At 35.3% G+C, this 12,930-nt stretch overlaps 1 long non-coding RNA gene across 10 annotated transcripts in view; it reads right to left on the bottom strand.

Annotated features, from left to right (window-relative positions):
- The window catches only part of LOC100817327 (uncharacterized), a 30,065-nt gene extending 19,051 nt beyond the window's left edge, over positions 1-11,014 (bottom strand). For 2 of the 10 annotated variants that reach the window (XR_005891200.1, XR_005891201.1), the window contains exons 1-8: positions 10,295-11,014; positions 9,843-9,994; positions 9,602-9,696; positions 9,206-9,271; positions 9,013-9,091; positions 4,066-4,180; positions 3,941-3,999; positions 3,642-3,733 (exon numbers count right to left, since the gene is read on the bottom strand). This is a non-coding gene — a long non-coding RNA (uncharacterized lncRNA). Of the gene's footprint in view, positions 1-3,641; positions 4,000-4,065; positions 4,181-9,012; positions 9,092-9,205; positions 9,272-9,601; positions 9,697-9,842; positions 10,033-10,294 lie in introns of all 10 variants that reach the window. The other 8 variants (XR_005891194.1, XR_005891198.1, XR_005891193.1 and 5 more) reach the window with 8 other exon arrangements.
- Positions 11,015-12,930: the final 1,916 nt, after the last annotated feature.

Genomic DNA, 12,930 nt, shown 5'->3' with positions numbered 1-12,930 from the left:
GAGAGTATCTCCAAACTGTTCCTGATTCCAAATCTTCAGCCTTTGTTTTAGTCTCTTGATTTTTTCCTTGAGGACAAACCCACCCCAGCCTAATTGTTGGTGAGAAGTCCAGCATTGGTGTACAACTTCCTTGAAGGATTTATCTGATAACCAGCAATCGAGTATCCTAAAAGGCTTAGGACCCCAATCTGCTAGCTTGGATCGAAGAAGGATTGGACAGTGGTCTGAAAAGTTCCTTGCCAGAGTAGATTGATAGCTGCCAGGCCATCTGTCCAGCCATTCGTGTGATACCAGGAACCTGTCTATCCTGCTCCTAGATGTCTCATTTGGTCTAAACCAAGTGTATTTTCTCCTGATCCATGGTGCCTCAATAAGCTCCAGCTCATGTATCCAGTCATTGAATTTTGTGATGCTGTTGTCCCCCGATATCCTCTTACCTGTGCCAAATCTTTCATTTGGGTTCCTAATGTTGTTGAAGTCGCCCAGGATACACCATAGCCCTCCAGACAAAGAATCTTTCAGTTGCTTTATATTATCTCATAGTAATCTCTTGTTGTGAATGTCGCAAGGTGAATACACGGTAACTAAATTGATGTGTTGTGCCTCTTTAATCCACTCCCCAGCCAAGTGAATGAATCCATTGCCAATTAGTTTACTCTGTAGCCTGAAAGTTGTTTCACTCCATAGACATAATACACCTCCTACTATATTATTAGCTGGCAACATCTCCCAACAAACCTCCACATCCCCCCATAATGCCTGACACATAGCTTTGTCAACAGCTTCTTTCTTTGTCTCTTGTAAGCATATCATGTCTGCACCCTCCTTCTTTATCATTCTTCTAATTGCTGCCCACTTTACTCCCATCTCTCATATTCTGTCTTATCCCTTTCTTCCATTAGTTTAATTTTTTCAATGATAGCATCATTCTCATCTCCTCCTGTAACGCCCAATTGTTTAGCCATGCTCCATAATTGAGCTGCCTCGTGAGCTTGATGTGGCTCTGTATTTGCTTCCCTACCACCATTGTGATTGTTTGTTTCAGGTGCAAGGGTATGACACGCAAATTCCCTTTGTGCCAATTTTTGTGGGGGCTGATCCGGTGTACTACTCCTCTCTTCTTCTTCCACTGTGTTATATAAAGTGAGGCCCGATTTGGATTTCTTTTGGCACCTCCTTTGTCTGGAATATACTAGCCAGGTATTTTCTATTTCTGCCTTGTTGGTTATTGGGTTGAGGCCCAATTTGTGCATTTTTTCATTGGGGGTACAAGTGTAGCTGCTGACCATTTTGTTTGGCCCACTTGAATCCTCATAATTGCCCACCCGCTACTCACGAGCTGCCTTTACACCTCTGTCTTCATCACCCTCCAGATTTTTTAATTTTCCATGATTGCATGAGTGGTCTTTTGCCTCTGTCGGGTCGCATGTGACACTGTGGTCGCGTGTTTCAGCTTTTAAAACATTGTGGATCTCTGCCATATCATCTATCTCCCTCCTTTCAATGTTTCCATTTTGGTGAAAAAGCTGTTGTGCCGCTGTTGACCGTTGTTGTCTGCCAAACGTCCGTGGGATACTACTATTACCCACTGGGTATTTGCAACCCGGTTGACCGCTGGATAATAGAGTTGTGCCGTGGTCTTCAACTCCGCCGTCGGGTCTACAAGCGAGGTAGCGTTGTTCATTTTGTGTTTCCGGCACTGTTGATAGTTGCATGTCGTCTTCCCGCACCACATTAGCCGCCGACGTCGACGGGATGGCCCCGAAATGGGTTTGGTTGTGCGTTTGGCTGTTGTGGTCTCTGTAATAACTTTTGTCCGAGAAGATCTCGTCAGACAACCCCACGAAACTCCTTCTCCCCCGAAGGTAGTCGTGAAATACACTGTCGCTCTCCTCAATAACGTCCACCGCAAATGTTTCATCACCAATGTGGACGTGGATGGTGTGTTGGATAGTTGGCCTCCATGGGGTCTTAATGAGCACCCTTGCTCTGTCCAGCCTCCGTTTTTCTTCAACCTCGTCATCCATATCCACCAAATCTCCCATAACAGACATAATCTGTTGTATATGTTTCTTATCCCAAGCTTGGAGTGGGATTCCCCAACAATGAACCCAGACCAGCCTATTCCCAGTGCGTAAGCTTGGGCTCCACCTCTCCATTGAGTAAAACATAGATGAGCCTCTATCTTGTCCCTTATTCATGATTTGTTCTGGGTCCTCGTCGTTGAGGCCAAGAAGCAAGACTGAGTCATCTCCTATGTATTTAGGGGCTATTTTCAATCCTATCTCCCACCATAATTCATCCTCCACTCTTTCAAACGTAGCTGGGTTTCTTAGGCGTCCTACCCACGCGTCCTTCAACCACTTGGTGTCTTCAAGTTCGATGTCGATGTGGATTGAAGAAGGTGAGGTTTGGCGGCTGTGATTTTGGATGTTGGAGGCCAGTCGCTATCCCGGAGCTCTGTTATTTCTCATGAGCACATCCCTGTATGAGGCTGGGTTTGTTTGACGTGCTTGTCTGGCGTGGTCAGTTTCTGTTTGGGTGCCCCCCTCGTGTCTCTGTATTTTGATCCCTGCATCTGCCTTTCTTGGTTTGTCCCTTCCATGCTTAGGAATGTTGACATATAGTTTCAACCCTCCAATAACGATCCTATCCAGTTGCCGTGCCAAGTGTGGAATGTCGCGTACCCCTTTAAGTCTGACAAATCCATACCTCCTTCCTGAGTAATTTCTGCGATTGGGTATGAATACCTTCCTGACATCTCCCCATTTCTTGAAGTGTTGCCATAACTTCTCCTCTGTAATTTCTTCTCCAAAACAAGTGAAGTAGAAGGTTGTGATATCATTGTGGTCCCTCCAATTAGACACCTTATGTAGTTGCTGGCCTCGTGTCTTGTTACTTGCATAGTCCCATTGGGTTACCTTCCTGAAGCTTGCTCTACCTCTCTCCACTGTCTTTCCCCTGAACCTATCTCTCTCCCACCCATTGTTTCTCTCTCTAAACTTATTCATCTCTCTATTATTTTCTTTAAAGTTGGTAGTGTGAATAGTAACTCTCTATTTGGAGGCATTTGCCACAGAAACATTCACAGGAATGTGTCCAGCTCAATTACTTGAATCCCCGAGCAATTTCATAACCCAATAGCTTTATAAAGTACAAGCTGTTTTGAAGGGAATGATTAAATAAATAACTTAAATAAAATACTTATTAATAAATTCATATTATATACAATTTTAAATCATAAATATGATATAAAATTTATTAAAACAGTACTAAAACCAAATTTAAAAATTATAAGTCACTTTTATAAGTTTAAATCAACTTTTTAACATTTTCTAAATCTTAAGCCAAAATATATTATTTTTTCGTTATTATTATATAACTAGAATGGTTTGAGGATTTCATAGTAAAAAATGGGTAAATATTTATTTTGAATTATTCACTTCATTTTCTTATGGGATTTAATCTTTTAAAATGAAACAAGGCATAGGGGTAGCTATAAATGTCAAGCTTGTATCCAATTGAGATGAGATAGGACTATGGGCAATGGTGCAAACAATAAAAAAATACAAATGAATTAATGGCCTGGACTCCTTGCAACAGGAACTAAAGTGAAGGCACACCAGAAAACAACTGCATACCTGAGGATACTTGTTTTCTTCCTTAAAGCCAGTAGATTTGTGTACAGTTTTATACCACCAAGGGGCCCATAAGCCATCTATTGTTTTTGGACCTGCTTCCCAAGTGGAAAATTCAATATTTGAGTTGTCACTTGTCATGTATGTATGCATAAAACTTGTTGCAGGGAAAATTTTCAATTACTGAATGTCTTCAACATTTCCAAATCAAAGGAGATGAACAAGAAAACATTGCAAAAAAGAAAGACAAGGAAAAAATAGGAGCACAAAGCCTGGGCTTGCAAAATGAAAACTCTGCATACTTGAGCATTGCAGGTTGAAAAGGAATCTCCAAATCATTGCAAAGAGCCCATAAAGTAGCCTGCAAATTAGCAAGATCATAATGTAAAATTAAAACTAGAATTGAGGTTTGCAAAGCGGAACTAACCGTGTGGCGTATCAAGGCAAACATAGAACTGAAATTTATTCAAAAGAAATCCGAAAGCCCGCGGGTAACTCTTTGGAGACACTCTTTGTATTAACCTTGTAAAGAAATCCGAAACCTGAGGGTCATGAAGTATAAATTATTTAAAGTTTCCAATTAAGGAACAAATAGTTTATCTTGAATACAACAAGTAATAATACATGATAAAGTAAGAGTAAAATAATAATAATAAACTCTAAAATTAACAGTGTTTCTTATTAATATGAATTGTTAGTTATACTATAATTGGATAGGGTAGAACTGACATATTGAATATCGATAATTCAAACTACCAATTTACACCATGTAAGCTCGGAATTACTCATTATTATAGATAGCAAATTATGTGACATGATATGATTCAATGTGGCAGTGTTGAAAGCCTATTATGAGAACGGGAAACAATTGAAGGATGGAAAAGGAAAGAGGAAAATATGCAATTTGAGTAGGCATAACAGAGATAAATTCCAGGAGAGATTGGATTTCAAATTCTGTCCTAAGTTTACATTTAGGACTAAATTAAAAAGACACAAACTTACATATACTAAAATGAAAAAAAAAACTTATAAAGATTAAAATTAAAAAGCGTTAACTTACAAAGAATAAATTCATATTTAAGCTTTCATTTTAGTTTTTAGAAATTTTGCTTTTATTTACACATACCTGAGTAAACCAGTTTTCTCTTTAATTTAATTTTCTCCAAAGCTTTGAATCAAGGCTAAACTCTCAGTTTGAGAAACAACACATGTTCACCATTTTTTAAACAAAGCCTTAAAAATAAGAAATAAAAATAGACATTTTTGTAATTATTTGTAAACAACAGAAACTGGAAAATAAACTAGCTTTCTTGGTGTCTATGGTAAACTCTCATTTTGATAAACTACATATGTTCACCAATTTCTATACAAGTCTTTAAAATAGGAAATAAAATAAAAATAATGCCATCTTTGTAATTATTTATAAAAACAAAAAATGCAAACAAAAATATTTTAAAAAATCAAATATGCCCATAGCTGCTAGTTAAAGGCTCAATGGTTTTGTACAGTGTATACGAATTTCTTTTAATAATCCGCTTTTTCTACCAAATAATAAGGATTCTCACTTTCCCTTCCTAGCACACCATAATATTTCCTTTACCAACCAATAAGTAGAAACAATTAGCATCCCAAATTTACAACTATTTACACCTAGTTTCTTTAGCTAATTTTACTTTTATGTAATCAACCCTTTATACCAATCAATATCATATGCTTCAGCCTTTAGTCATTCTATAGTATATGATAAGAGTCAAATGTGTCGTGTTCCTACTTCACTTGTAAATGAAAAAAGATGTATTTTGGAATGTCTAATCGAGCTCTATCATTTCAGTAACTGCCATTGTTCAGTGAACATAAATAAAACAATTTCAAATGCTTTTGTAATTCCTTCATTTTAATTGGCTTCATTTATCATCTAAGATACACCCAGTAATCAAGGCTGCGCTCAAGAGGAAAAATCAATAGTGTACTGATACTTGCATAAAGCAAACCTACTATTTACTTCAAATTATTAAGCATGGCACTAGTAATTTTAATTATGGGTTATGAATTATATGATACCTGCACAAACATACATTTTCTCAACCCACTAGGATTGTTAGGTTCGATCCTCATTGCAGCCATTGTAGACTAAAAAAAAGCATACCTTTCACAGTTTGTACAAGCATATTTTCCTTTTTATTGTCTAACTAGATTCCTTTTCTGTAGTTTAAGCAAGAATTCAAAGAATAAAAAAGAACTTAAAATGGAGTTGTTAGCATCACACAAAGAGAGCGATGCACTGAAGGAAGAAATTCAGCGGCTAACCTCAATGGTGAAACAAAATGACAGCAGAAATCTTAAGTTCCAGATAGAAGACATGGATAATACAATAAGGGAGTTGCAAGATGAGGTCAAGTATCAGAGAAAGGAGGACAGCATGCAGAAAAAATGGATAGAAGTTCAAGAAGAGTGCAGCTTTCTGAGAGTAGCCAGCTAGGAATTACAAGCTACAAATGGAAATTTGATTGAAGAATGTAAAACTTTTCAAACGACACATGATGAGTAAAGAATGCAAAACTTGGAGTTGCATTGCCAATGTACAGTATTGGATTCTAAACTGGGGGAATCACAAATTGTATTTTCTGGTATGTTGAAACTAGTTGAAGAATTGGAATGCAAATTTACTTCAATGCTGGAAGATAGTGCTTTGAAAGAAAAAACCATAGATGTAGACCTAGATGCCCTTCTTGAGGAAAGCAGAAAGCTAGATGAAAGGTTCACTATGGAAGAGAATTTTTTAACACACATGTATTTGGAAAAAACAGCTGAAGCAGGTAACTTGCAGAAGGAGGTTGAACATCTAAGAGATCAGATATCTGGCGTCTGCGATAGACACAAGAGGATGGCATCTAATATTGTAATTGAGGTCTATGATTTATGTGCCTTATAAAGCCATACTTGAATCTGCTCTTCAAGAAGAACAGGAGAAAGCAAGGCTATACGACACCGAGCTTGATAATCTTGGAGCAGAATACGAAGTCATGGTGCAAAATTATGCTGAAGAGCTAGCTGCTTCTAGGGCAAACCAAGAAACTCTGATGGTTAATCATGAAAAAGTAGTTGTTTTGTTGGAAAAAGTCAAATTAAATGAAGATTTGAAGGGCAGAGTTAGAGGGCTCGAGCCGGAACTGAAAGCCTCTGAACTTAAGAGGCTAAAAGCAACAGAAGAAATTTTTGAGCTACAAGTCCAACTTCAGAAAATAGAAATGCTTCAAGATGAAATCTTTATCCTTAAGAGATCACTGTATGAAGCAGAATTTGAATTCAGAAGATTGGAAGCTTCATATCTGATGCTATCCTTAGAGTGTGATGAGCTGAAAGCTAAGAATGTATCTTACAATCGAAGAATCTCAACAACTGAGTAAGTTAAATCAGAGTTGGAGGACTGCAAGCGTAGTAAAATTGAGCTTGAGGAAAAAAATTTACGCTTGCAATGGAATCTAACTATAAAAGAAGCTTCTTGTCACAATAATGCTCAGTTAAAGTATGAAGTTGCACAAATCATGGACTGGCACTTGAGAATCCCAGAAGGTATGTTGTGTGCAAACCTGTTTTGGTCAAGTTTGAGGACTCTTAGACTCAGCAATGAGCTAACAGCTTCAGGAATTTCCTCTGAGAAATTGTTGCTGGACAAGTCAATGCTTTCTAGCAAACCAAAGTTGCCAATGTTGTTAGTCAATGAGCCAGAAATCTGATTGGAGGAGAGGTTAAGGCTCTTGACAGTGCTCAAACTCCAAAAATCTAAAGGCAAGTCAGTGATTTTGTTGTGGCTAAGATCCAAAAATTGCAGTTTTCCCAGCTTGCCTATGGTGTTATCAGGTATAGTGGCAGAGAGGTCCATACCAGAAAAGACTAAGTCAACAACATGTTCTCTATCGGCATCACAAGAAACCCCTCTCCATGAACAGACAGAAGCAGAGAAGTTGTAGCCTTGGGAAGATGCTAAACCCATCATCTTCTTCAAGAACTCAGACAAAAAGAACTCATCAGTATTCGGCTGCTAAGATGCCAAATGCTTGAATAAGAGTGCCAAAACCAGAACAGAACCAAACACTCCCAACCCCATCAAGGAGTGTTATCTGATACTTGCAAAAGATGCAAACCACCACAGGAAAATAAAATGTCCCCTCAGAACTTCAAAACCATATCATGAGGTATAGAATGTTTTACTGTAAGAAAAATCTCTCAAATTTTTTTACTGCATAATATAGCATAGAAGGACACAAACACAAGCTAAAGGACACAGTAGTTGAGACTTGAGAGATTAAAAGTACACAACACTAGCTTATAAAAACCAATGGTACTTTTTAAAGACAAAAACAAAGTCAGTGTGATGTAATATGAAGATTGTAGACATTTATTAAATTAGCACAAATGTTTAGAATTATATATTTATAGATTGAAACTATGAACTTTTAATTAGAAATTTTGGATCCTTTAAAGTTTCACCCTCAAACACCTTTAAAGAAAAAATTCTGTTAATGTGCCGGTGCTGTAATTTAATGGCAACTTATTATGTCTTTTAAGCATGTGAAACAGGTAACAACTTGATGGTAGAGAGCAATGAAGAAAACGTGAAAGAAGACCTTGAGCTTCCTTTAGTTGACCTTGCTGTAATTTTCAAAGCTACTGATGGGTTCTCAATTAACAATAAGCTGGGAGAAGGTGGATTTGGGACTGTATACATGGTAATTATGCAGCATACTACCCTGATGAACATAAAAACTTGGAATTCATCTTATTAACTATATTTATAAGTTTGCATGTGTGAGAAATTATAGGGTACCCTAGACGATGGACATGAAATTGCTGTGAAGAGGCTCTAACAAAGTTTTGGACAAGGCTTTAATGAATTTAAGAATGAAGTCATATTGATTGCCAAACTTCAGAATCGAAACCTAGTCAAGTTTCTGGGTCGTTGCATTGAAGGAGAGGAGAAGATGGTTATATATGAATACATGCCTAACAAAAGCCTAGAATCCTTTATCTTTGGTTATGATCTCTTCACATCTTATGCAATTTAATTTCCATTTTCTTGTAGAATTTCCCTCCTCTATTTTCTCCTTCACATTACCCTTTTCTGTCTTTTTTATCCGATTACTTCTACGTTTCCTGGGATTGAGTTAGCAATATTGTTAATTTAGCAGATCATGCAAAAAGGAAAGTTCTAGATTGGCCTAAGGGCTTCAACATTATTTGTGGAATTGCGCGAGGACTTCTGTATCTTCATCAAGATTCTAGGTTGAGGATAATACAGAGACCTTAAAGCAAGTAATGTCCTACTTGACCATGAGTTCAACCCATAACATTAGATTATAGACAAATTACATACCTTTTTTGGGAATGTATATGTATCATAACCTTCATTTAAATCAGCTCCAACATCCTCAGTAATATGGCGCTTAAAAACTCTGTAAATGTTCATGAAAAATAAACTGCTTAAATGAGCATAATATCACAACAACCCATTGCAAAGAGAACCAAACAAAAAGAAATCAAATAATTAAGGATCTCAAACAGCTTACCAAACTACGATTGTCAAAGTATACTTCTCCGTCTTCGACACAACTATAGCAAGCAACTTCACAAGGCTATCAGAATAATCAACAAGAGATAATCAGAACATATGCATCCAGAAAGGCAATTTAACAAGAATACACCAAACAAACATGTTAATAAATAAGACAGGAATAGAAGCTTCAATATTTAAATCAAACAGAATCATTTTCTTTCACAATACAAACCTGATAATTCCTTTAATCCTTTTCCTTTCCTCGCCAAATAAGACATAATGAGAAAAGTATAAAATTGAGATATAAAAACTCAATCTTCATAACAATTTATCAAATTCTTAAAGCAAATTGACCATTAAATTGCTTGATGCAGAAACAGTTAAATATAGGAAAATGGCATTCCCCTACCTCCTTAAAAGCAATGCACTTTCGTGATAGAGTTTCTTCACTTTTTGAAAGCTTCAACTCAGAGAAATAGCTCGTAATGGCGGCCATTCTGAAACCTATTTCCGTACCCAAAAGGAATTTCTACTAAGTAGATTTAGGGTTTTAACAAACATTCATAATATGATAAACACCGAAATAAGGGAGCACGAACAGACAAGAAATTAAATTTAGGAGCATGCATGAATCAAATATTGGTACTTACTAGAAGAAGGCCGGAGGCAGCTGGAAACAATACAGGCCACGACGAAGTGAAGAAGAATGCGCTAGGTATCGAGACCTTGGGAGTGCCGAACCACGACGGAGCTTGCAGCACACTTTCGAGGTCACGGAGCTTATGGAACTGCGCAGGTCTTGCTGAAAAAGCACACACGTACGTTCAACAAGGCGTAGTACTGAGCTTCGAAAGTGAAAATACAATTGAAATCAAAATCGCATGACTTCAAAGACGGGTGATTAAAAACCCGTACTAGTCTGCTTATGAACAAAATCGTTAACGCCTTAACATACTTACTTTCAATTTCAAAAATGTCACCGCATGTTTTACTACAACGGTTTTTAATAACCGATGTAGATGAGGCGAAGTTGAATTAGTTGTGAAACAAAGATAGAAGTAGAGCAAAAAAACCAAAAAGGAAAAACATAGTAATGAGAAACCTCTGTGAAGCACTGCCACAGTGATTTTCGACCGTCGTATGCAATGGTGTCCCTTTTCTTTCCTATCATTTGCTTCTTTTTTTCCTACTTCCTTTCTCTTTCGCTCACACTGCCTCTTTCCACACCACCACCACGCCCTTTGTTTCACATCTCCCTTCGTCGTCGGAGACCAAGAGGGAAAGAGAGATGCAAAATAAACTAGGGAGAGGGTCGATCGACTTGTGCAGTGGGGTAAGGTGTCACCGTTCAACGGAAACAGTTGTGAAGACACAAATTAAAAAAAAAAAAAAGAAAAAGATGGAGAGAGTGGAAGATGAAAAGAACAAAAGATTTTACCTTTATCAAGTTGTACTTTTGCTCCAATTTCTGTGATAGGACAAAGATTTTACCTGGCTTTATGTCATATTTTTAGTTTTTGTTTAATCAAGTGGGGTTTTTACAATCTTAACTCCTAAGCAAAAATATGTAAAGAAAAAATCATCAGCAAAGCTAACCATAAATAAAAGGTCAAAAAGGGTCCGAACAACACATGATCGACCACAAAATGTTACAAAAGCGATAACAAGTAAGAATTAATTCTCAGTCAATGGAACAAAGAATATCCTGCAAGGGATATAAGAATAGCAAATTTCAATATGCGCGCACTTGTTTTATGAAAGAAGTGTGAAGTACTCATGCAATTAATTAACTGAGTTTATTATTCTTTACCTTAAAATTTTTATAACCATCTTTAAGCGATACCAGAAGGACCAAAAGCACTGTTTATTTTGCAAGTTATGTTCCAATTATGGATTCAAAAATCACATAGCATTATCTCGAATTAAAGAAACACATATCTTACGAAGATGGCCACGTACGTCAAATTCCAGAACTTCATCTAAAACCAAGATCTTGACATGCATGCATGTACCCAAGTCCAGATATATATTAATTAATATCAAAATCTTGAACAACTATGACAAATATTTTAGTCATGTACCAGAGAAAAAGAACTAGTCATATCAAGTTTGAAAAACCTTACGTACTCTTCTTGATCTTTCCTTGAGTAATATGACAGAACAGTGTTGCACACACCTGATACTCATCATCATCATCATCTTGATCTCCTCATTCAAACGCGGACGATCAATTTCTTGTGCTTGTTGTCGATGATCATGTGCTACTCATCGGATCATGGAACCGTTACGTAGATGTCAGGGTTGAAGTTCTTGGGGGAAAAGGGTAGCTTCTTGTTCCTTCCATTGGAGTCAGGGTTGAAGTTCTTGAGCATTGAATCTTTGGAGTGAAACTGGTTCTTTCTCTTCTGGCAATTTGGTTAGTGAAACTATCTGGCTTTGCCTAAATCTGATAAATATATAAGATAGACATGTTCGTGTACGTTTTCAAGGTACAATTGCCCAAGAGGGATAACAAGATTGGTGAATTTGATATAATACTTGATTTTCTTTAATTAAAATCAAATATAAAGACATATTAATAATACTAATTTAGAATTTTTTTTTTCAAGATTAAAAATTTCAATCACTTCTATCTTTATAGTTTGTTTTATTCATTTGTAATATTTAATTAATTTTTTTATAACATTTTAATTAAAATTATTGATTAAATATATTACAAATAAATCCTATAGTTGTGAAATTATAGATAAAACTTTGAAAATTTTTAATATCAGCTACATGTCATATTATTTATTACTTTAATTGATAAACAATTAAATTAAAATTTTTAATTAAAATTTAATAATTAGAATTATAATAAAATGCATAAATATATGTAAAAAAATGTAAAATAATAAATCTTAGTATTTATTTATTTATTTAATTATAAAAAGCTATACTCTTTATTCACTTTAGATAAATAGTTTTCATTTATTTTGAAATTAGAAAAATTAATTTTAATTTATTAATCTGAATTAAATATTTAAAATCATTAAATATGATAATAATTATATTAATGATAGAATCTAAAATAAGACAATTGTCTGAATTCATTAAAGATAAAAAATTTTAATCCCATTTTTATCTTGGGTCAATTAGAGAAATCTTTTACAAAATAATTCTAAAAATTGTAATATATCTGTTAAGATTTATTAAAATTATGTTATTTATTTAATGTAACACAAAACATAACATTATTAAATATTTCACGCGGTCACAATAACATATCCAATTTATCTTGAGGGATACAAATGCACCGTAAATTTAAGAGATAGGTAAGAATATAAGTAGTGTTCCTTTTATACTTTGGCTTGTTAAACATTTTATTTTTTTTATATTTTATTTTACATATATGATAATAAATATTTTAAATTTTGAAAAACAAATTACCTCCACTGATCCCGGATTCCGGATCCGCCACTGCATGATGATGAGAGAGAAAAATTTCATGCATTAGCTTTGTAACTAAAATAAATAAATATCCCTTAGTCATTTTAAATTACAATTATTGTATTTCATCTTTACTTATATACTTCATCTTCTTAATGGCTTGTTTATTTTAATTTAAAAGTATTTTTACAACATAATTTAAATTATTTATTATAAATCTAAGTATAATTTATAAATTTAAAGATAATATTTTATTATTAATTGTAACTTTTTATTACTACATTATAGGTAAAAAGAAAATATTTATTA

The sequence above is a fragment of the Glycine max genome, chromosome 4 (genome assembly GCF_000004515.6).
Source record: "Glycine max cultivar Williams 82 chromosome 4, Glycine_max_v4.0, whole genome shotgun sequence".
In the NCBI taxonomy this organism is placed as follows: Eukaryota; Viridiplantae; Streptophyta; class Magnoliopsida; order Fabales; family Fabaceae; genus Glycine; species Glycine max.
This window is presented reverse-complemented; position numbering and strand designations above follow the sequence as displayed.